At 48.9% G+C, this 22,492-nt stretch overlaps 1 protein-coding gene across 1 annotated transcript in view; it reads right to left on the minus strand.

Annotated features, from left to right (window-relative positions):
• Nucleotides 1-22,492, minus strand: part of LOC146790122 (UPF0764 protein C16orf89 homolog) — a 575,747-nt gene that overhangs the window by 361,081 nt on the left and 192,174 nt on the right. The gene's annotated exons all lie outside the window — the stretch shown is intronic.

Below are 22,492 nucleotides of genomic sequence, written 5' to 3' on the forward strand. Positions count from 1 at the left end.
TATAAGACACAAACAGATAGATGCGACACACCTCACTCATTGACTGGTCCTACTATGCATTCTTTGGAGTGGTGTTTGAAACTGACATCATTGACAACATGTCCATTATTGATTCTGCCTCCCCCAAACTTCTCTCTTACCGGTGCTTGATGTTTATGTCCAACTGTGGCACAGCACTGGCTGCATGGTGAAGATGGTTTCCTTTTTCATACATGCCATGATTGGGGTGGTGGTGGTAGTATAGTAGTAGTATACACTGGCAGGGTAGCAGCATTTCCAAAAAAAGAAAAGGAGATAGTCAATCGCCTTTGAGAGACTGTTAGAGGAGTAGTTGAATGAAGTACATCACAGAATTTACCGAGCAACAATTATATGCTCAAATATTTGACAAAAAAAATGAATGCTGGATATTATGAGGATAGCCTACTAGACAGAGTTACAAACTATAGTTTTGTCGACTTGGCTATGCCTACAGTCTAACAGTTAGTGCTGTATATGAGGAATGACAACAAACAAATCAAATCAATGCCGGCAATTCATGCTGAGGTATATGTTCCTTTGTTAAATAAAATAATCTGTGAAATATCCTACTCATGGGTGGGCAAGCAGAAGAAGATCATCGCTCTGCATTGAAATTGAAGTAGTGTTGCTTTCACCACATCCGCCCCAGCAAGTGTGTGATTAAGTATTGGTGTACATTTAATTTAGTTACACCTCGACAATAAGTCACACAGCCCGGGGGAAGAGGGTTAGGGTCCGTTGATTGGATGGGAAGGGGGATTTTGGGAAAGGTTTGACATAGAAAAACAGTATGCATACATAGACAAACAAACGACAATCATTGAAGACTACCATACCATATCCATTCCATATGTTAAGGTATAAAAAAGGAAATGCATGCATGATGAGACCCGGATTACATACACTTCTATTTCTTGTTCTGTTCCGGCCTTAAAACTTTAACAGATAGCAAATAGAAATTTTAAATATTGGTAGTGAAGAATCGTAAACACAGAGCAAACGTAATGATGATTGATAATAACAACTCCAAGAACACACTGTTGTAAAGAATGTATACAAGATATTAATCAAATTATTTAAAAGAAGTGAAAAGTGGATACTGTTACTGTGTTATCCTGGTCAAAAATGTGGACTGGTTTTTTGCATCTCGGCATTCCTCTTGCTCCTCTCGTCCATCAATCTTGGGTGTGTCGCCTCACCACTCGCCACTGCCCGGCTGGAATAAAAAGGTGATTGATTGGTAAGGTAATTAATATGCATTGTAATGTTTTACAAAGTTTTGGACAAGGCCCGGCCTGTAATTTTAGATTGAAAACCAAAGGGGATATTCAGAAAGAAAGTGAAAACAAATGCACAAGTGATGGTGTAGTGCAACAAGAACACTTTCCGAGGTGGCATGTATGCATATGCATCATCTCTACTGTAGTCTGTTTCCAGCATAGACCTTCAACAGTAACAGGAGAGATCAGGCCCACAGTGCTTACCATTAGCACATCCTACGTTAACACTTTAGAGTCCTTTTTTTTTTTCTCTCAAAGAGTTGGACAAACGCAAAGCACATTATCCATTCCAGACATAGCATTTTACAGTTAAAGTTAGTAAAATCAATGCACTGCAGTCATCCCACCGCTACACTCTATTCAACTTCTACACAGACATTTGGGTGTGCTGTGGTTGTGGTTCACGTGTTTACCTTTAGGCTTTTCCGTTTTATGCCACTCATGAAACATCCTCCTGACTTCATCATCAGCTCTGATACTTCTACTGACTGAAGATCGGCCTGCAGTACAAGTGTAATTTTTAGAACACAACAAGAGTAGAAATATAAATATTACTGACTTGAGTCATTCTTTATTGTGTACAGAAAGATAGATTAACACTAGTACACTTTGACATCATTCACTTTGTGCACAACAAACAACGCAAACACAAAGATCAATAGCTCAGAGTCAGGTGTCCAATGCATGCCATTAATTATCATCATTTATTACCTGTTACTTCTCATCTTAAGTTAACGGGCCGTCTCTTTCGCCATCATCATGACGGACGGTGCTGTTTAAGTCACAGTCATTTGCATTGCGCAGCAGATTGAGTGAGTCCCCTTCCTGTATTGAATTAAAAGCAATGTATCACCAAGATGCAGGAGAAGTACACATTTCTTGTTTGCCAGAAGAGGAAAATTAGTAATTACTAGTGTGTTCTGTAGAAAGTTGATTAGTGGCAGTGCACAATTACATCAATTCATTCATGCGCAACACACACAACAAAATCTACATCACTCAGTCTGCTTTTCTGCGGACAATGCATGGCATCAATCATTACCTGTTGCATCTTATTTTCAGTTAATGGCCAGTCTCTCTCGGCTCTGAAGGAGGATAGCTATAGAAGTCATCAGATTCATGGTCCACTTGTTTTGGAAGGACGAGGAAAGTTTGAATTTGTTGTTACCATCATCCAATCATCATTCATGAGGGAAATGGAATTGACCAGGAGATGCAGTATGATCGAGCGGAGGAGCTGGATTCTGAGGACTGTAGTGTCAAATGGCAGACACCTGAAACTCGTATCTTAAATTAGAAGATTAGAAGACGGTGATAATGCATTGGTTGCGATTCACAAGTTTATAACCGGAACAACAGACACAAACAAAGGGGGAAAAAAGGGAGGAAGACAGTAAGTGCGAGCCTAATTGTCAGGGAAGTATAGCTCGTCCTCAAACTCTGGGGGATCGTCCAGTAGTAGGTAATCATCTGACACAATACTTCCGTCACCTGAGCCGCTGTCCTCATCTTCCTCTGTTGATTCATGCATTGTGTAATTCGGTGGTATGAAGTGCTGATTCATTTTGATCATTGTTAACCTCTCCACGTTTTTGGGAGATAGACTGGTCCTTCTCAAGGTTACAATGGAACCAGCAGCACTGAAAACACGTTCGGAAGAGACACTTGCGACAGGGCAAGCCAGATAGCTTATTGCCAGCCTGCTGAGCTGTGGCCATTCAGACCTTTTCCTATACCAATACTGCACTGGGTTTTGATCAACGTACACCTCTGTTGGGTCGTCCAGATAGGCCTGGACCATCCGCTCAATGTTCAGGGTTGCTGCTGGTAAGCTTTTGTGCTGTTTTTTCTGTGCATCAGCACTGTGCTTACGGCCCATCTTTACATACCAATCTGATAATGATTGTACTCGGCTGAATGATCCAGTTATTGTTTTTGTAGTCGATGGTGATGGTGAGTGTTGCGATTGTGAGCCAACCGCACTGCCCTCAGCCGACGAAGTTGCACTTGATTCTGCATGGCCTGCTTCAGTATCAGTACTTGTTGTGGGTTGATGTGGCGGGCTTTTAATTAGCAGCCCTTCGTTTTCAAACTTGATGGCTGCTTCAGCTATACAACTTTTGTAGCGGGCAACATCAGTGTCGGAAAAAGAAAGGAATAGTCCTAATTTTGCACGTGGATCCAGAATTGTGGCACAAATGTAATGGTCTTGTGACAAAATTTTATTTTGTATCCTTACATTTTCTGATAAGCGCCTGGATAAGCTCTCCACCAAGTCATGGGCTTGCCTTCTGTCCTCTACACCTTTGTAGGATTCAGACACATTATTCAGCTCATGCTCTAGCATTTGCAACAATGGGATCGCTTGGCCCATTGTACAGTCCTCCTTGCTGACTTCACGTGTGAAGACCTCAAAAGGAGACAGCATCTCAGTCAGGCATTGAATTAGGGTCCATTGCTCCCTCTGAAGGGTCATGCCTTTAACACTAGCATCACTGCTTCTGTACCAGACATAATCATTGAGTGACCTGTGCTGTTCGTACAGACGATCAAGCATGTAATACGTTGAGTTCCAACGTGTTGCCACCTCCTGGATGAGTGCCTTGACTGGCACCCTACGCTCACGTTGGAGGATCCTCAGCTGCTTCCGAGCTTTAAAAGAATGGCTGAAATGAGTGCATATTCTTCGGCAGATGGACAGTAAATTGCTTACTATGGGTTCTTTTTTCAGAAAGTCTTGCACTATAATGTTTATGCAGTGTGCCAAACACGGAACCCTGAAATAGGAACCAAGTTCCATGGCCTTAAGTACATTACTGCCATTGTCTGTGGCAACAAAACCAATACCAAGCCCTCTGGGCTGCAGCCATTCCAAAACCTTGGTGCGAAACTCTTCTAAAATGTTTTCAGCCGTATGAGATTTCTCCATGGCGAACATGGCTACAGTTGCATGTTTCCGAGTACCTTCAAAAATCGCAGCTGTGTCAACAACACCTCGTGCAGATAGTTGATCTTTAACCCCCACAAAAGAGATCCAGTGTGCAGTGATACACATGTAATCTGTGGCTTGGCAACTGGTCCACATGTCTGTTGTCAGGTGGATATTGTGCACAGCACTCTTCTGCAAAGCTTGTCCAACCAATTCCAGCACATCATGATGTAGTGCCGGAACAGCAATTCTTGCGAAATAGGACCGGCTTGGAACTTTCCATTTCGGGCAGATGGCAGACACAAATTCAAGGAAACCCACCCCTTCCACAAATGAAAAAGGAAGAAGGTCCAGCGCTAACATTTTAGCCAGCTTCGCATTGTACAATCGTGCCGTTGGGTGGTTGCGTTGGAACTGCCCCTCCAACCTAAACATGCTGTCAATGGTAGGCTGGCTTACTTTCCTTAGTGGTGCCATTAACCCACTAAGGCTCAACGACACAGATTGTCTCATTGAGGTACTCGCCGCCGGTCGCCTTGGTGTCTCACCCACACTCTGAGTATGGCTCTTACTGCGGTGCCACTCTGATGTTACTGAGGAGGATGTGGGCGTTACCACTGCAGTGACTGCACTACTGGAGACAGGGCTAGAAATGCCTCCCTGTTCTTCACCTGCCACCACAATAATATCGCTCCCTGATTCCTGACCAACTTCAAAGGGTTTAGTTTTCCTACTTTCTTTTAACTTAAGTAGGTGATCCTCCCACACAATAGTGTGGTGTATTCTGAGATGACTTGCTTGTCCTCCGGTACCATAGTTTGTACCAAGCTTACCACGCCGAACACCTTGCCGACAAATTGCGCATATAGCAATGTTCTCCTCCTTGGCGCTAACAGAAAAGAAGTCCCAAACTGGGGAGGAGAACTTTCTGGCACTGCTGGATGTGCCACTTTCAACACCAGATGAACTTGAGGGGGTCCTTGAAAATATGTGACCCTGTCCACCTACACTGTGACTTTTACTACCACTTCCTACTGAGGTGGTTGAGCTGGATGTAGGTCCCTGCCGGGCCTTGGAAAATATGGCAGCTGGAGGTAGTGGTGGTGTAACCTGTGTTGGTGAGATCCGTGCTGCATCCCACTCAGTAGCAGCCTTTCTGGATAGGGTTAGAATGTCGGTCTCCAATCCCTTTGGGGCGGGAGTAATGTGCGTGATGACTGGCTCGTCTTCATCAACATCATCACCCCCCTCTTCTACATCTACCTCCATAACTCTAAGTTTTTCTGGGACCTTCCTTTTCAGAAGCAATGTCTTGTGGCGTACTTCACTCTCAGACCGAGCTGGTGGGACCCAAGTGTCATCACGATCATCAGAAGCGGGGCTTGAAGAAGAAGATGATGGACTAAGCCTCCTTTTCCTTGCTGGTGGTCTGGAAGACAATAGATGTTCTGAAACAGTGGTTTGACTTCGCTCCGCTTTGTCTGCAGGAAGCTCGATTTCCTGAAATGCCCCTACGTCAGGAGCAACAACTACTATGGTGGGCTGTTGTGGCGGCTGCTGCTGTTCTGGTTGCGGCGGCTGCTGCTGCTGTTCTGGTTGCGGCGGCTGCTGCTGCTGGTCTGGTTGCGGCGGCTGCTGCTGCTGGTCTGGTTGCGGCGGCTGCTGCTGTTCTGGTTGCGCCGGCTGCTGCTGCTGTTCTGGTTGCGCCGGCTGATGCTGCTGTTCTGGTTGCGCCGGCTGCTGCTGCTGTTCTGGTTGCGCCGGCTGCTGCTGCTGTTCTGGTTGCGCCGGCTGCTGCTGCTGTTCTGGTTGCGCCGGCTGCTGCTGCTGTTCTGGTTGCGCCGGCTGCTGCTGCTGTTCTTGTTGCGGCGGCTGCACACTGATCTGCTGAGTTTGCGCCTGCGTTGAACTTGATTGTGTACTACTTTGCGGTAATGACATTTCTTCAACATCGCTGCCCGTTAGTAGACTGGCTACCTCTGCGACAGTAAAGCCCTTGGGCCTAGGTTGGTGGGGTTGCTGGACCGCTGTGCTGCTCCCAGCTTGGTTCCCGGACAACGCTTTGGTGCCAAAAAAAACCTTGGCCGGCACACCACCAGTCGTGGTTAATGGCACTTCCTTTTTCTGTTCCTTCTTCTCACCAGCAACTTTCTTGGTACTGGACCTGGTACCTTTCTTTGGGGCCATCTTATTCCGACGTCAGGCAGGAGGCAGATGCACAACAAGTTCTGGTCACACGTGGGCGTGATGCGCAGCAGGACTTCTGTCTGGCTGGCAGTACAACGGGTAGCCAGGTGATGCCGATGACACCTCCTACTCTGTCTTTTGTGCACCTAAAAGCAAAGAAGACAGGAGAAGAACATCAGTGAAATGTTGCATTTGTTTTTGTGGTTCAGTTACTTAGTACTGTACTAGTGCAAACAAAAGATAGTCTAGCCATTTATGAATTTTTTTTAACTAGAGCTATGTTATACTACTAGTACTGTGTACAGCCACACTACACTCTCAGGAAGGTGATGTCTAAAAATTCAACAGATCACATAGAAAACACTTGATCAATAAAGCTGTGGCTACCTGCTCTGGTAGCAGTGGATGAAAGCAGGCCTGCTGGCAGACAAGGCCAGGCAAGCTTGCAGGCCTAGGCCTCAAAATGGCCACCAGCCACATGGAGAGCCCCAACAACAACAGCAAGGCCACCCCAAAATACACACTTCCCCAACTCAATCCAATGCCATCCATGCCCAAAATGATGTCTAAAATCAACAGAACACACAGAAAACAGTAGATTACTAAAGCTGTGGCTACCTGCTCTGGTAGCAGTGGATGAAAGCAGGCCTGCTGGCAGACAAGGCCAGGCAAGCTTGCAGGCCTAGGCCTCAAAATGGCCACCAGCCACATGGCGCGCCCCAACAACATCAGCAAGGCCACCCCAAAATACACACTTCCCCAACTCAATCCAATGCCATCCATGCCCAAAATGATGTCTAAAATCAACAGAACACACAGAAAACAGTAGATTACTAAAGCTGTGGCTACCTGCTCTGGTAGCAGTGGATGAAAGCAGGCCTGCTGGCAGACAAGGCCAGGCAAGCTTGCAGGCCTAGGCCTCAAAATGGCCACCAGCCACATGGCGAGCCCCAACAACATCAGCAAGGCCACCCCAAAATACACACTTCCCCAACTCAATCCAATGCCATCCATGCCCAAAATGATGTCTAAAATCAACAGAACACACAGAAAACAGTAGATTACTAAAGCTGTGGCTACCTGCTCTGGTAGCAGTGGATGAAAGCAGGCCTGCTGGCAGACAAGGGCAGGCAAGCTTGCAGGCCTAGGCCTCAAAATGGCCACCAGCCACATGGAGAGCCCCAACAACATCAGCAAGGCCACCCCAAAATACACACTTCCCCAACTCAATCCAATGGCATCCATGCCCAAAATGATGTCTAAAATCAACAGAACACACAGAAAACAGTAGATTACTAAAGCTGTGGCTACCTGCTCTGGTAGCAGTGGATGAAAGCAGGCCTGCTGGCAGACAAGGCCAGGCAAGCTTGCAGGCCTAGGCCTCAAAATGGCCACCAGCCACATGGCGAGCCCCAACAACATCAGCAAGGCCACCCCAAAATACACACTTCCCCAACTCAATCCAATGCCATCCATGCCCAAAATGATGTCTAAAATCAACAGAACACACAGAAAACAGTAGATTACTAAAGCTGTGGCTACCTGCTCTGGTAGCAGTGGATGAAAGCAGGCCTGCTGGCAGACAAGGGCAGGCAAGCTTGCAGGCCTAGGCCTCAAAATGGCCACCAGCCACATGGAGAGCCCCAACAACATCAGCAAGGCCACCCCAAAATACACACTTCCCCAACTCAATCCAATGGCATCCATGCCCAAAATGATGTCTAAAATCAACAGAACACACAGAAAACAGTAGATTACTAAAGCTGTGGCTACCTGCTCTGGTAGCAGTGGATGAAAGCAGGCCTGCTGGCAGACAAGGCCAGGCAAGCTTGCAGGCCTAGGCCTCAAAATGGCCACCAGCCACATGGCGAGCCCCAACAACATCAGCAAGGCCACCCCAAAATACACACTTCCCCAACTCAATCCAATGCCATCCATGCCCAAAATGATGTCTAAAATCAACAGAACACACAGAAAACAGTAGATTACTAAAGCTGTGGCTACCTGCTCTGGTAGCAGTGGATGAAAGCAGGCCTGCTGGCAGACAAGGCCAGGCAAGCTTGCAGGCCTAGGCCTCAAAATGGCCACCAGCCACATGGAGAGCCCCAACAACATCAGCAAGGCCACCCCAAAATACACACTTCCCCAACTCAATCCAATGGCATCCATGCCCAAAATGATGTCTAAAATCAACAGAACACACAGAAAACAGTAGATTACTAAAGCTGTGGCTACCTGCTCTGGTAGCAGTGGATGAAAGCAGGCCTGCTGGCAGACAAGGCCAGGCAAGCTTGCAGGCCTAGGCCTCAAAATGGCCACCAGCCACATGGCGAGCCCCAACAACATCAGCAAGGCCACCCCAAAATACACACTTCCCCAACTCAATCCAATGCCATCCATGCCCAAAATGATGTCTAAAATCAACAGAACACACAGAAAACAGTAGATTACTAAAGCTGTGGCTACCTGCTCTGGTAGCAGTGGATGAAAGCAGGCCTGCTGGCAGACAAGGGCAGGCAAGCTTGCAGGCCTAGGCCTCAAAATGGCCACCAGCCACATGGAGAGCCCCAACAACATCAGCAAGGCCACCCCAAAATACACACTTCCCCAACTCAATCCAATGGCATCCATGCCCAAAATGATGTCTAAAATCAACAGAACACACAGAAAACAGTAGATTACTAAAGCTGTGGCTACCTGCTCTGATAGCAGTGGATGAAAGCAGGCCTGCTGGCAGACAAGGCCAGGCAAGCTTGCAGGCCTAGGCCTCAAAATGGCCACCAGCCACATGGCGAGCCCCAACAACATCAGCAAGGCCACCCCAAAATACACACTTCCCCAACTCAATCCAATGCCATCCATGCCCAAAATGATGTCTAAAATCAACAGAACACACAGAAAACAGTAGATTACTAAAGCTGTGGCTACCTGCTCTGGTAGCAGTGGATGAAAGCAGGCCTGCTGGCAGACAAGGCCAGGCAAGCTTGCAGGCCTAGGCCTCAAAATGGCCACCAGCCACATGGAGAGCCCCAACAACATCAGCAAGGCCACCCCAAAATACACACTTCCCCAACTCAATCCAATGCCATCCATGCCCTAAATGTGATTGAAAATGAAATATATTCAAAAAACAAAAGGAACAGTTGCTTCATCATGCACACACACACCCATGAGGCCATGCCCATGGCTAGCTCGGGCCTACTACTACAACCCACAAAATTAAAATAAATTAAAAAAAAAAAAAAGGAATGATGATAATTAATTATCAAAAATAAATTGTAGTTACACAACAACTGCAATGCCCACAATCAAACACAACAACCACTTACTTGTAAAATATCCTATTCCAAAAATCCTGAAATCCAATTGCAATGATGCAGCAGACAAAAAGAGAGATCTTTCCAGCTCCAAATCCAAAGGCAGAATGAGCAGGAGATGGACAAAGCACTGGGAGGAGCCTGCTGGACAGGAACAGGAAGTTGGAGAATCTGTGTCACTTCCTCCCTCTCTCCACTTTGTAAAAAAAAAATGACTCCTGGAGTCCTTGCACAAAAAAGGAAAGCCAAATGTGAATGTAAGGAGTTCTTTTCATCCAAAATCAGTATTTGCAGATGGTTTCATGCTGCTAGAGCCGATATTCCTCTCCAAATTGTAAATTTTACATTGTTGAGTTCTCCAGCTTCACATTACTTCCGCCGGCGTGTCGAAAACGATATGATCGCGTTCTCTTCTTTGTCCCTGTCGCGTTGGATATGACGTGTTCGCGGTCTCTTTCTCCTGTTCGCGTTCGATTTCATGTGCCCGCGTCCTCATTCTCTGGCTCGCGATGTAGAATGACATGTTCGAGATCTCAATCTTCTCATACTCGCGCGGTGCATGATCGCGAGAAGAAATACCTGATCGCGCGACAAATGACGTGATCGCGTGAAAAATGACTTGAATGCGGCCGCGAACTCTCGCGAGACAGCGCAAAATGGCTACCAAAATCCAACATCTCGTGGAGAACGCGACCGGGTCAAGAAAACTTGTCGGAGAACGCAGGGATTCAGGTAAGGCGATCGCGCGCGCGCGAGAATGTATTGTTTTACAGCGCGAGCAAGAAAAAAATTATCGCTAAGCTGCGGAATGCGGAAATTTTGACATTTTCGCGCTTTCCGCGGAACGCGAGAATGCCAAAATATCGCAACTTCCGCGAACGGAACGGAATTTTGGCCCAGGCCTAGTTAAAACCAACTTCACTAAAAGATGTATTTTATCATTCTGAGTTCAGGCATACTAAACTCGAATTTCTACCATGTTCCCTGGGTCAGTTAGGATTATAAGATGTTATAATCAAACTGCCCATTCTGGCCTATGGGGACTGGTAGCCTTGCAACAGTGAAAAATGAAAATGGCTGTAATTCACTATTAGGACATGCCACACACACCAGGGCATGTCCTACCTTATACTAACAATGCACCCTGCCCTTGGGCCTACCTTAGAGGTGTCTGATATGAAGAAAAGGGAAGGTTTAGGGACTGGTAAATGGGTGCACTTACCCAGTCAGCATGGCAGTACTAGACTGCACACAGGCTCTGCAATGGCAGGCCTGAGACACACTTTACAAGCTGCTTCTGTGGGTGGAACAACCAGTGGTGCTAGCCACTGGCAGCATTTGATTTACATGCCCTGGGCACACCTGGTGCACTATACTAGGGTCTGACAAGTAAATCAAATAACCCAATCATGGAGTCACTAATCAATACATCAATTTAACATAGGGAGCACGGGCACTGTGGCACTGAATAGCAGTGGCACAGTGCCCAAAGCATCTAAAGCAGCAAAACATATAAAACACAGAAAAGGCAATCAGAAAAAAATGGAAGGGAGACTCACGCCAATGGTACCCGGTCTAACACCTAGTGTCTGGTATAGCCCCTGCACAGCTCGATGACATTGTGGACACTGCATGTATTATTACAGGTCGCACGGCGGGGCATAAATCTTACTTGATTCAGATGCACTTGGCAAGTGATAACTTTTGTGAGTTGAATAGCCAGCATCTTGGCCCATATTTTCAGTTCCGAGTTCAGTAATAGAATCGGTCGATAGTTTTCGCAGTGTTTATCGTCCAGTCCTGGTTTCAGGGTATGACAATTTTGGCTGCCCTAAAGTCCAGCGATATCACTCTACGTGTTACAGCTTCTTTCCTTTGACAGTGTAGGCCAGGGACATCAGACACACCATAGGAGGTGGAACCAGCATTGTGGGGGGAAGGCAGAGTCCTATTCAGACCCAGGTGCAACTCCTCCCCTCACTCTCCATGTAGATCTCTCTATTCAGCCTTGTGCTGACTCACCCTGTTTCCTTGAATCCCCCAGCCCCTGTCACTCAAACTCCAGACAAGGAATACACAACCTCGCAGAGGCAGGCTTGGATAGTTCGGCAAGAAAATACCTACTTTCTAAAAGTGGTATTTTCATACTCAGAATGTTAAAACCAACTTCACTAAAAGATGTATTTTATCATTCTGAGTTCAGGCATACTAAACTCGAATTTCTACCATGTTCCCTGGGTCAGTTAGGATTATAAGATGTTATAATCAAACTGCCCATTCTGGCCTATGGGGACTGGTAGCCTTGCAACAGTGAAAAATGAAAATGGCTGTAATTCACTATTAGGACATTCCACACACACCAGGGCATGTCCTACCTAATACTTACAATGCACCCTGCCCTTGGGCCTACCTTAGAGGTGTCTGATATGAAGAAAAGGGAAGGTTTAGGGACTGGCAAATGGGTGCACTTACCCAGTCAGCATGGCAGTACTATACTGCACACAGGCTCTGCAATGGCAGGCCTGAGACACACTTTACAAGCTGCTTCTGTGGGTGGAACAACCAGTGGTGCTAGCCACTGGCAGCATTTGATTTACAAGCCCTGGGCACACCTGGTGCACTATACTAGGGTCTGACAAGTAAATCAAATAACCCAATCATGGAGTCACTAATCAATACATCAATTTAACATAGGGAGCACGGGCACTGTGGCACTGAATAGCAGTGGCACAGTGCCCAAAGCATCTAAACCAGCAAAACATATAAAACACAGAGAAGGCAATCAGAAAAAAATGGAAGGGAGACTCACGCCAATGGTACCCGGTCTAACACCTAGTGTCTGGTATAGCCCCTGCACAGCTCGATGACATTGTGGACCCTGCATGTATTATTACAGGTCGCACGGCGGGGCATAAATCTTACTTGATTCAGATGCACTTGGCAAGTGATAACTTTTGTGAGTTGAATAGCCAGCATCTTGGCCCATATTTTCAGTTCCGAGTTCAGTAATGGAATCGGTCGATAGTTTTCGCAGTGTTTATCGTCCAGTCCTGGTTTCAGGGTATGACAATTTTGGCTGCCCTAAAGTCCAGCGATATCACTCTACGTGTTACAGCTTCTTTGAAGGCCACCAAAACAGGGTACCAGTCTCAGGGCAAACCAAATACCAGAACTCTGCTGGTTAACCACAAGAACCCGCTGCTTTACCTGCCTGAAGCTGCGCTAAGGCCACCCACACTTCGGCTTCCAGGGACTCACAATCTGCGGAACAGAAGCAGGCGACAGGTAAATCTGCCATGAATTGATGAAGATCTGCTCGGAGGCTTTGGTGAATCAGAGCTGTACAGTTCTTGGTATTAGGATACAAAGGTGGATGCTACTGACTCACTGCCGGTTATTCGTGAGACATCTTTGGCCACCAACTAGGCGGCCAGGCCCCGATAGCCTTGGGAGTGCAAAATCAATGCAAGGTCTTGCTAGATTTGTCAACCCCCATTGTCAGGAAAACAATTGCCAGTGCCCCTCATTTGCCTACCTAAGCAGAAACGACTTAGATTTGCCTGATATCCCAGGTGGTTGAGACAGCGTCCTCATCTATGGCTGCTCTTGTGGAGACTGTTGCTTTTAATAGCCCTTACAGATTTTAAGACGATCCGAGATGGTGCCCGCCATCCAATTAGACACAAATGTTCTAGCCTTCTTGCAAAGCCCTTGAGCTGTAGTGTTCCTCTCGTGCACTCGCTCTGTGAGCCCCGTCCTTCAACCGTCAACTGAGGTGGGACAGCAGTGTTCAACCTTCGCTTAAGTATCTAATAATTACTAAAAAGGTAAAGACCTGTTATTTAAAGACAGTAATTGTGATTCCGTCGGCTCATTTGAAAATTCCTCGAACTCCTCTTGAGTATTTCCCTATGTCCAGTCACACAGTATTCCTATTTGTCTACCAGAAAAATTAATCTGTAGTTTGGACTATTCAAATTCAGGAATTCATTGGCTATACACAAAACCACCATTTAGAGAGGGGCTAGCCTTCTAGAACTTCAGGTATATAAGAGACCATGGGGCATATCATCGAGGGCCATTTCGCCGCTTTTTTGGCTTTAGAAGCCAAAAAAGCGTTGAAAATGGCATCGCCCTATCTACAAGGGGATGCTAACATGCATTAGCGCATGTTAGCACCCGTTTTCCCCACGCCTCGCTTTGCATCTGTAATGAGATGCAAAGTGGGTGTCACTGGGCAGTACTACTTGTAAATTATCGCTGATGTGCACATCGCAATAATTACAAGGAGGCCCACACATTTTTGGAGACGTTCGTTTTTGGTGAAAACCGCGGTTTTCGCCAAAAGCTAACATCTGCAAAAATGCTGACGTAGGTATACTTACCATTGGGGGTGGATTATGCTGTTACGACCACAGGGTTGCATCAGCAAGGTTATCGCCGTTTTCCATGGAACATCGCTGAAAAACCAGCGATGTTCCATGGAAAACACCGCTATCGCTGGAAAATGATCGCCATTGCGCTATGCGTTGTTGATACAGCGATAGCATGGCAATAATTGGTTGGGACTTGGGAGTTAGTCATCTGCTCCTGTGGAAATCTGGCACTCCTGGTAAGAGTCTGACACCCATTAATAGATTTGACCTCATGCGGCCTTCCAGGCCTCTCGCATTTTCTGTGTAGCTCTTAAGTAAGCAGCATTTGTGTATGCATCAAATGTTGCAAGAGGGCATCCTCCCTCAACACCACACATCGGCCCTCTAGGTCAAGCACCCATTCTTTGAGTTCTTTAACTTTCGATTGGGCTTTGTCTTTTTGGCTCTAGGAGTAGCAAGTAACATCCCCACGGATGGTGAACTTTTGGGCATCCCACATAGGGATCTGTGGGTTCACCAACTCTTGGTTCTCGGCAAGGAACCGCTGACACCTGCCCTGACACATCTCTCTAAACTCCTGATTCTTCAGACTCAAGCGGTTCGGGCGCCAGAGGGTGACAGCCCAGGTTGGGCTCCAAACCAGCTCTATCACCATTGGTGAATGATATAAGAGGCCTCCCACTAAGAGTCGTACATCTAGAACTTGGTGGCCCTCATGATGGGGAATGAAAAAGTAGTCAAATCGGGAGAAGGACTGATGGGCACCAGAGTAGGAGGTGGATTCCAGTTCTTCAGAGTAGTGAGCCCACCATATGTCAACCAAGGCAAGTTTGTGCAAGAAAACCGACAAAAGCATCGGCCCGCAACCATCAAGGGTGTCGAGGACCGATCAAGGAACGGGTCACACACCCCTCAAAATAACTTGATTTCGGCCACCAGGGCCTTAAAAGTACAATACAAGCCTAATTTAAATAGACATCAAATAAAATATTAGAAGTCTTTACATATGTTACAACATTATTTGACACTTCTCCAATAAATAATGTACAGTTATCAATAAAATAAAGATTAAAATATCATTTGATGTTTAAAAAGTAGATGAGTGATTTTTAGAACAGAAGATACGTATTTCCTATGCAAGATCCACATAGCACATTTAGCAAGAGGTATAGCATATGGTAGAAAGCAGTCAGACCTCAGTATTCAAAGAGCCGATAGGTGGCTGCGATTATATACTCGCCTGCAAATAGGAGCCAACCAGAGCTTGTGAAGATGGACATAAGCAGGGCAAGCAAAGAGAACAGGCAGGACACTCTCAGCCTGCGGCTGGCAAGCAGGACAAATATCAGTAGCCTCAGCCGACCATTTCTTCGTAAGAGCTCTTAACAGCAAGGTACCCACTCTAAATCAGAAATATAATTTTCTATCACAAAGACACAGTCACATGATCCCAGTAAGGCTCATAACTAGTCAAGGGCTTGATGTCTAAAACTATTTGAGTTAAAGCAGGAAGATCTGTTCTTACGGCAACTTTTGCCTCGAACACCGACCAGTATCACTTTTTTACGGTGGTTTTGGAAGAAAAGGATATGATCGCTGCTTGGGTCCTGAGTTCAGGGGCCCCAATAAATTCAATTGTCAATTTGATATGTTTAAGCCAGGTAATTGATACCGAATGGCCAGCTGCTAGGACATCTTGGAGGGTCACGCGCTCAAATAAGATACACTCCCACTATCCATGGTGCTTCCGGTAGCTCCTGTATAAGGCTTCCCAGCTTTTATAAGAATCCACTGTGAGGGGCGGGGGCATAGGCAAAAATCAAAGAAATTGGGAGCCATTGTAGAGTGCCTGTCATTGCCATGTACCGGCCAGATTATCATGCCATACATTGGACACCGCCAAAAATGTGTGTTTTTGGATCAAGATGGCCGTACCTCTGGAACCTCTGTGGAAACCAGAAAGATATACCTGGGCATAACCTCTGCGGGCCAGAAATGGACAATGATTTTCTGGAAAATGGTTTTCCCGGAGCATCAAAATGTCTGCGTCAGTGTTTGAGGCTGCCCTGAGTACAGCCTCCCTCTTGATCTTATCAAGCATGCCACTAATAATCCACGAGAGAACTGTGAGTTTACCCGGGAGACCTTCCTGCCGTAATCCAGCCATTCAGTTGTATCAGGCAATTTCCAACCAGATCATTGGACCATATTAAGTGCCTGTCATCTATGCATGTCGAATATTTGTTACTAAGAGTTTCAATAAAAAAAAATGCCCCCAACCATTCTCAACCTCCCTCCCATAACACCCACCCCATACCTCGTGAACTAGAAGTTCCTGTCGTGCTGCATCTAGGAACCGTAGCCAATGGGACTAACCTGAGATATCCATCTCCCCTACCATCCATATCCCAAACCCACCTTAAACCAACCCAAACCCTTTCAACAGGAGGAGAGGAAAAGCAGAAGACTGGAGAGAGAAAGGGAAGAAAAGAGAAAAAGAGAGGGCGAGCTTGTGAGCTATGCCAAACCACCTGACAACTTCATCGAATGTTGCAAAAGCACCAGCAACCTGCCCCTATATTGACATCACAGTGTCTGGTGGGGCCTAAGAGGGGTCATCCCTGGCAGCCTGTATAGTTGATTCATCAGCTGCCACCAAAGAGTTATCCCGCTGGGGGGGTCATTCTGGACCCAGAGACCAGCTTCTCCTATCCTACAGCGTGGCCGTCTTCTCAATGCTGTGCACCACTCTATGGGACGATGCGCAGTGCCCCCACACCTCCCCTCACCACTCTTGTGATGGAGTGTCTCCAGTGTTCAGTGTGGGGCGTTCCTCTATCCAGTCCCAGACCACTTCAGGGTTGTTGGAGAAGAATGTCTTGCCCTGAAAAAATACCTTTAAGCAGGCTGGGAAGAGAAGAATAAAGGTGACTCCAATGGCCTTCAGTTTTTATTTTGCTTCTTGAAAGGATTGTCTTTGCTGTTGAACCTTCAAAGTGTAATCAGGAAAGATCACCATGGGAGAGGAGTGGCAGGACAGAGATCCTATGTTGCGTGTCACTCTAAGTACGGCGTCATGATCTGCATAGTTAAGCACCTGGACTATGAAAGAGTGAGGTCGTGAGGCCCCCTGGGGCTGGGCAATCAATGCCCTATGGGTCCGCTCTATTATGAAACAGTTTGACACCTCACCTAAAGGGACCCAGCTCAGCAGCCAGTTGTGTATGAATATGGTGGGTGTAGTTCCTTCAGCACGTTCTGGGATGCACATGACAAGTACGTTGTTGCGTCTTGATCTTCCTTCCACGTCCTCAGTATGGACCTCTAGTTGTCCCACTAGACGCTGTAGGTTTATCATGGTATTTGACTGCCTCTTCGGTTTCAGACACTCTGCCCTCTACCTAAGTTAACCTGTTGGTTGTATTCCGCAAGTCTTGTCTGATCAGGGCCAGCTCTACCTTTAGTTCAGCCATCTTGCCGTCCTCAATGACTTTCAGATCTCTAAGTGCATGTAATTTGGAGGAGGTTTTGACCCCTCATCAGTCTACTTGGTAAATTTGTCATTCTTGTGTTGGGAGGGGGGATATAGTTCATACTCAGCATCCTCACGGTGGCCCCGGCACATGTGTAGCAGATGAAAGAAGGCAGAGGTATGGTGTGCAAGGCCAATCCCATCATGCCCCCACCGCACCCCTCAGTGCAGATCTATGAATAAAGTCTCCCAATCGCCTCACTGCCTCAGCTTAGGCCTTCAGGAGTTACAGGCCTCACAGCACTTCACCTTCACTGGGCCCAGTGGAGGATACAGTCAAAATGATCAATGAGTAAGCAGCTATGGGCCCCTTATAATGCTATCTCTATCAATGGCTCCTGCTGGGATGGCACTCCTCCCTACGTGTTGTCTTCACTTTGAGGGAGTGTGTGGGGGGACGCCCCCACCTGGTTATTTATGGCTGGCAGTCTCTTCAATACAGTGCGGGCCACCTGTGGAATTTTATAAAGCGAGGCCGCAACTCCCCGTCGGTGCAACATCGCAGGGTTATCAGTCCCTTTTTATTGGCCCCCCACTGCGGTGATCACCTTTCGGCGGCTGCCAACAGGTTGACAACCAACAGGCCTCCACGGGCCCCTAAGTGCTTGTTTTCCATTTACGGCCCCATCAGGCCTATGCAGCTCCTTTAAGGGACTCGCCTAGGGTGACCAACCGTCCGTAAATTTCACAGACCGTTATTTAGGACTCTTGTCCGTTGTCCGTGAGGAATTCTTTCATGTTCGCCTTTTGTCCGTAATTTCGGACATTAGAGCGAGCTGTCAGGGGCAAGCAGCCTGACAGTTCTGTAACTCTCACTGCAAGGGCCAGCTCACGGTCCTGCTGTGATCAATCAATCAATCAATCAATACATTTGTAGAGCGCGCTACTCACCCGTAAGGGTCTCAAGGCGCTGAAGGGAGGGGGGGTGCCGCTGTTGCTCGAATAACCAGGTCTTGAGGTGTTTCCTGAAGGTGAGATGGTCCTGCGTCAGTCGTAGGTGTGCGGGGAGGGAATTCCATGTCTTGGCTGCCAGGTAGGAGAACGATTTTCCTCCGGTGGTGGTTCTGCGAATCTGTGGGACGGTGGCGAGGGTGGGGCTGGTGGAGCGGAGCTGGCGGGTGGGGGTGTAGAACGAGAGGCGGTTGTTGAGGTATTCGGGGCCCATGTTGTGGAGCGCTTTGTGTGCATGGGTGAGCAGCCTGAACGTGATCCTCTTGCTGACAGGGAGCCAGTGCAGGTTTCTCAGGTGGGCGGATATGTGGCTGTGGCGAGGGATGTCGAGGATGAGTCGTGCGGAGGTGTTCTGTATGCGCTGAAGGCGTTTCTGAAGTTTGGCTGTGGTTCCTGCGTATAGGGCGTTCCCATAGTCCAGTCGGCTGGTGACGAGGGCCTGGGTGACCGTCCTTCTGGTTTCGGTGTGGATCAACCTGAAGATCTTTCGGAGCATGCGCAGGGTGTTGAATCATGAGGACGAGACTGCTTTAACTTGCTTGGTCATCGTTAGTGAGGAGTCCAGGATGAATCCCAGGTTGCGTGCGTGGTCCGCGGGTGTCGGTGCGGTGCCCAGCGTCGTGGGCCACCAGGAGTTGTCCCAGGCGAAAGGGGATTGTCCGAGGATAAGGACCTCCGTCTTGTCCGAATTGAGCTTCAGACGGCTGTGCTTCATCCCTTCTGCGACCTCTTTCATTCCGTCCTGGAAGTTGGTTTTGGCGGTGAATGGGTCTTTGGTGAGGGAGAGTATCAGTTGGGTGTCGTCGGCGTAGGAGATGATGTTGATGTTGTGTTTGCGTGCGATGGTGGTGAGGGGGCTCATGTAGATATTGAAGAGGGTTGGGCTGAGTGATGAGCCTTGGGGTACGCCGCAGATGATCTTGGTGGCCGCGGAGCGGAAGGGAGGGAGATGGACTCTCTGGGTTCTGTCGGAGAGGAACGATGTGATCCAGTCCAGGGCCCTTCCTTGGATCCCAGTGTTGTAGAGGCGGGTCATTAGGGTGCGGTGGCAGACAGTATCAAAGGCTGCCGAGAGGTCCAGGAGGATGAGAGCGGCTATCTCTCCGTTGTCCATCAGGGTCCTGATGTCATCGGTGGCTGCGATGAGGGCAGTCTCGGTGCTGTGGTTGGCTCGAAATCCGGACTGGGATGGGTCGAGCGAGTTGTTTGCTTCGAGGAATGCAGTCAGCTGTTTATTGACGGTCTTCTCGATGACTTTAGCCGGGAAGGGGAGAAGAGAGATGGGGCGGAAGTTCTTGAGGTCTTTGGGGTCCGCTGTGGGTTTCTTCAGAAGGGCGTTGATTTCTGTGTGTTTCCAGCTTTCAGGGAAGGTGGCTGACGTGAAGGAGCTGTCTATGACGTTCCGGAGGTGGGGTGCGATGATGGTGTCGGCTTTGTTGAAGATATGATGAGGGCATGGGTCGGAGGGGGAGCCAGAGTGGATGGTGTTCATGACGTGGGTGGTGTCTTCAGTGCTGATGGGGGTCAATGCATTGAGGGTGGTGGTGGGGGTCGTTGGTTTGGTGGCTGGAGGCGGAGTCTGGGGTCCGAAACTGTCGTGTATATCTGCGATCTTGTGGTGTAAGAATGTGGCGAGGGAGTTGCAGAGGTCTTGCGACGGTGTGATGTCGTTGTTGCTGGCGCTGGGGTTGGAGAGCTCTTTGACGATGCTGAAGAGTTCCTTGCTGTTGTGGGAGTTGTTGTCCAGCCGCTCCTTGAACGATGTCCTTTTGGTGGTGCGGATCATCTGGTGGTATTCGCGGGTGGCGCTCTTGAGGGCTGTCATGTTTTCTGATGTCCGTTTGTGGCGCCAAGCTTTTTCGAGAGTTCGGCATGATTTCTTTGCGATTTTGAGGGCGTCTGTGAACCATGAGGTTTTTTCTGTTGCCAGTCTTGCCTGGGGGTTTCTTCAGTGGAGCGAGGTCGTCGGCGCAGTTGGTGATCCACTGTGCGAGATTGTGTGCTGCGTCGTTGGTGTCAGGGGTGTCGACAGGTGGGTTCTGGCTCAGCGATGTGGTCAGCTGGTCTGTGGTGACTTTGCTCCAGCATCTGCAGGGGATCTGTAGCATGTGGTGGTGGGATGAGGTCTTCTTGAAGGTGAAGTGGATGCAGCTGTGGTCGGTCCAGTGTAGTCCGGTGGAGTGGCTGAAGGAGACGTGGTTGCTGGTGGAGAAGATGGGGTCGAGCGTGTGGCCAGTGATGTGGGTGGGCGTGTCCACCAGTTGTTTGAGTCCGAGGTTGGCGAGGTTGTCGAGCAGGGTGGTGGTGTTGTCGTTGCTTTTCTCCAGGTGGAAGTTCAGGTCCCCTAGGAGGATGTATTCTGGTGAAACTAGGGCGTGCGGGCTGATGAAGTCGGCGATGGTTTCACTGAATTGTGTCCGTGGGCCCAGGGGTCTGTAGATGAGCGTTCCTCTGAGGGTGGTCTGGGGGTCGGTGTGGATCTGGAAGTGTAGGTGTTCGGCGGCGGTGAGTGTGTTTTTGGCGTTGGTCGTGATGCTGATGGTGTTCCTGTAGATGATGGCGATTCCTCCTTCATCCATGTTTCCTTGAGGAAGGCGACGTCTGGTGCTGTTGTATCAAGGAGTTCCCAGAGTTCGACGGCGTGTTTGTGGATGGAGCGGGTGTTGAGGAGGATGCACTTGAGGTGGTTGCTGTTATTGTTGCTGTGTTCGGTGGGCGGGGTGCAGGTTCGGAGGCAGGTGAATTTGCAGGCTTGGTAGGTGAAGGGTCCATGGGTGCGTTTCGGGGTGGCTTGGTGGCAGGTGGCAGGTCGTCCGGTGTTGAGTGCGATGAGGGTGGCGGTGTCGTATCTCAGTCGGGTGCCCTGGCATCGTCAGGGGCCAGGGTTTCTGGCGCTGTGCGCGGTCCAGGCGCGGACGGGCGCAGACGGGCTTGCCTTTGGCGCGCCTTCGGCATGCCAGTGGCGCGCCTGCTGCGCGCGTCCGCTGCGCGGCCTCCATTTGAGGGTCAGAGGGAGGGAGGAGCAGCTGGGAGGTGGGAGCGGTGCGGCCAATGGGAGACGAGGGGGTGGGGCCGCAGGGACGCAGCGGCGGGAAACAGAGGCAAGGGGACAACGAAGGAAGGGGGCACAAGGGGGAGGGGGTGCAAAAGGCAAAATGGGCACAGAGGAGGGGGTATAAAAGGCAAAAGGGCACAGAGGAGGGGGGTACAAAAGGCAAAAAGGGCACAGAGGAGGGGGGTACAAAGGCAAAAATGGGCACAGAGGAAGGGGGTACAAAAGGCAAATTGGGCACAGAGAAGGAGGCAAAGACAGTACCAGTGGAGACGCAGACGAGGCGGGCTGAATACGGGCGGCGACAGCAGAGAGCCACAGGTCACACAGGGGGCTGCGTGGCGGCGAGGGGAGCGACCTGCCTGGTGACAGGGTCAAAGGTCGCTCTCTCTACCGCTGCGCGGCCTCCATATGAGGGTCAGAGGGAGGGAGGAGCAGCTGGGAGGTGGGAGCGGGGCGGCCAATGGGAGACGAGGAGGCGGGGCCACAGGGACGCAGCGGCGGGAAACAGAGGCAAGGGGACAACGAAGGAAGGGGGCACAAGGGGGAGGGGGTGCAAAAGGCAAAATGGGCACAGAGGAGGGGGGTGCAAAAGGCAAAAGGGCACAGAGGAGGGGGGTACAAAAGGCAAAAAGGGCACAGAGGAGGGGGGTACAAAGGCAAAAATGGGCACAGAGGAAGGGGGTACAAAAGGCAAAATGGGCACAGAGAAGGAGGCAAAGACAGTACCAGTGGAGACGCAGGCGAGGCGGGTTGAATACGGGCGGCGGCAGCAGAGAGTCACAGGTCACACAGAGGGCTGCGTGGCGGCGAGGGGAGCGACCTGCCTGGTGACAGGGTCAAAGGT

The sequence above is a fragment of the Triturus cristatus genome, chromosome 10, assembly GCF_964204655.1.
Source record: "Triturus cristatus chromosome 10, aTriCri1.1, whole genome shotgun sequence".
NCBI classification, from domain to species: Eukaryota; Metazoa; Chordata; class Amphibia; order Caudata; family Salamandridae; genus Triturus; species Triturus cristatus.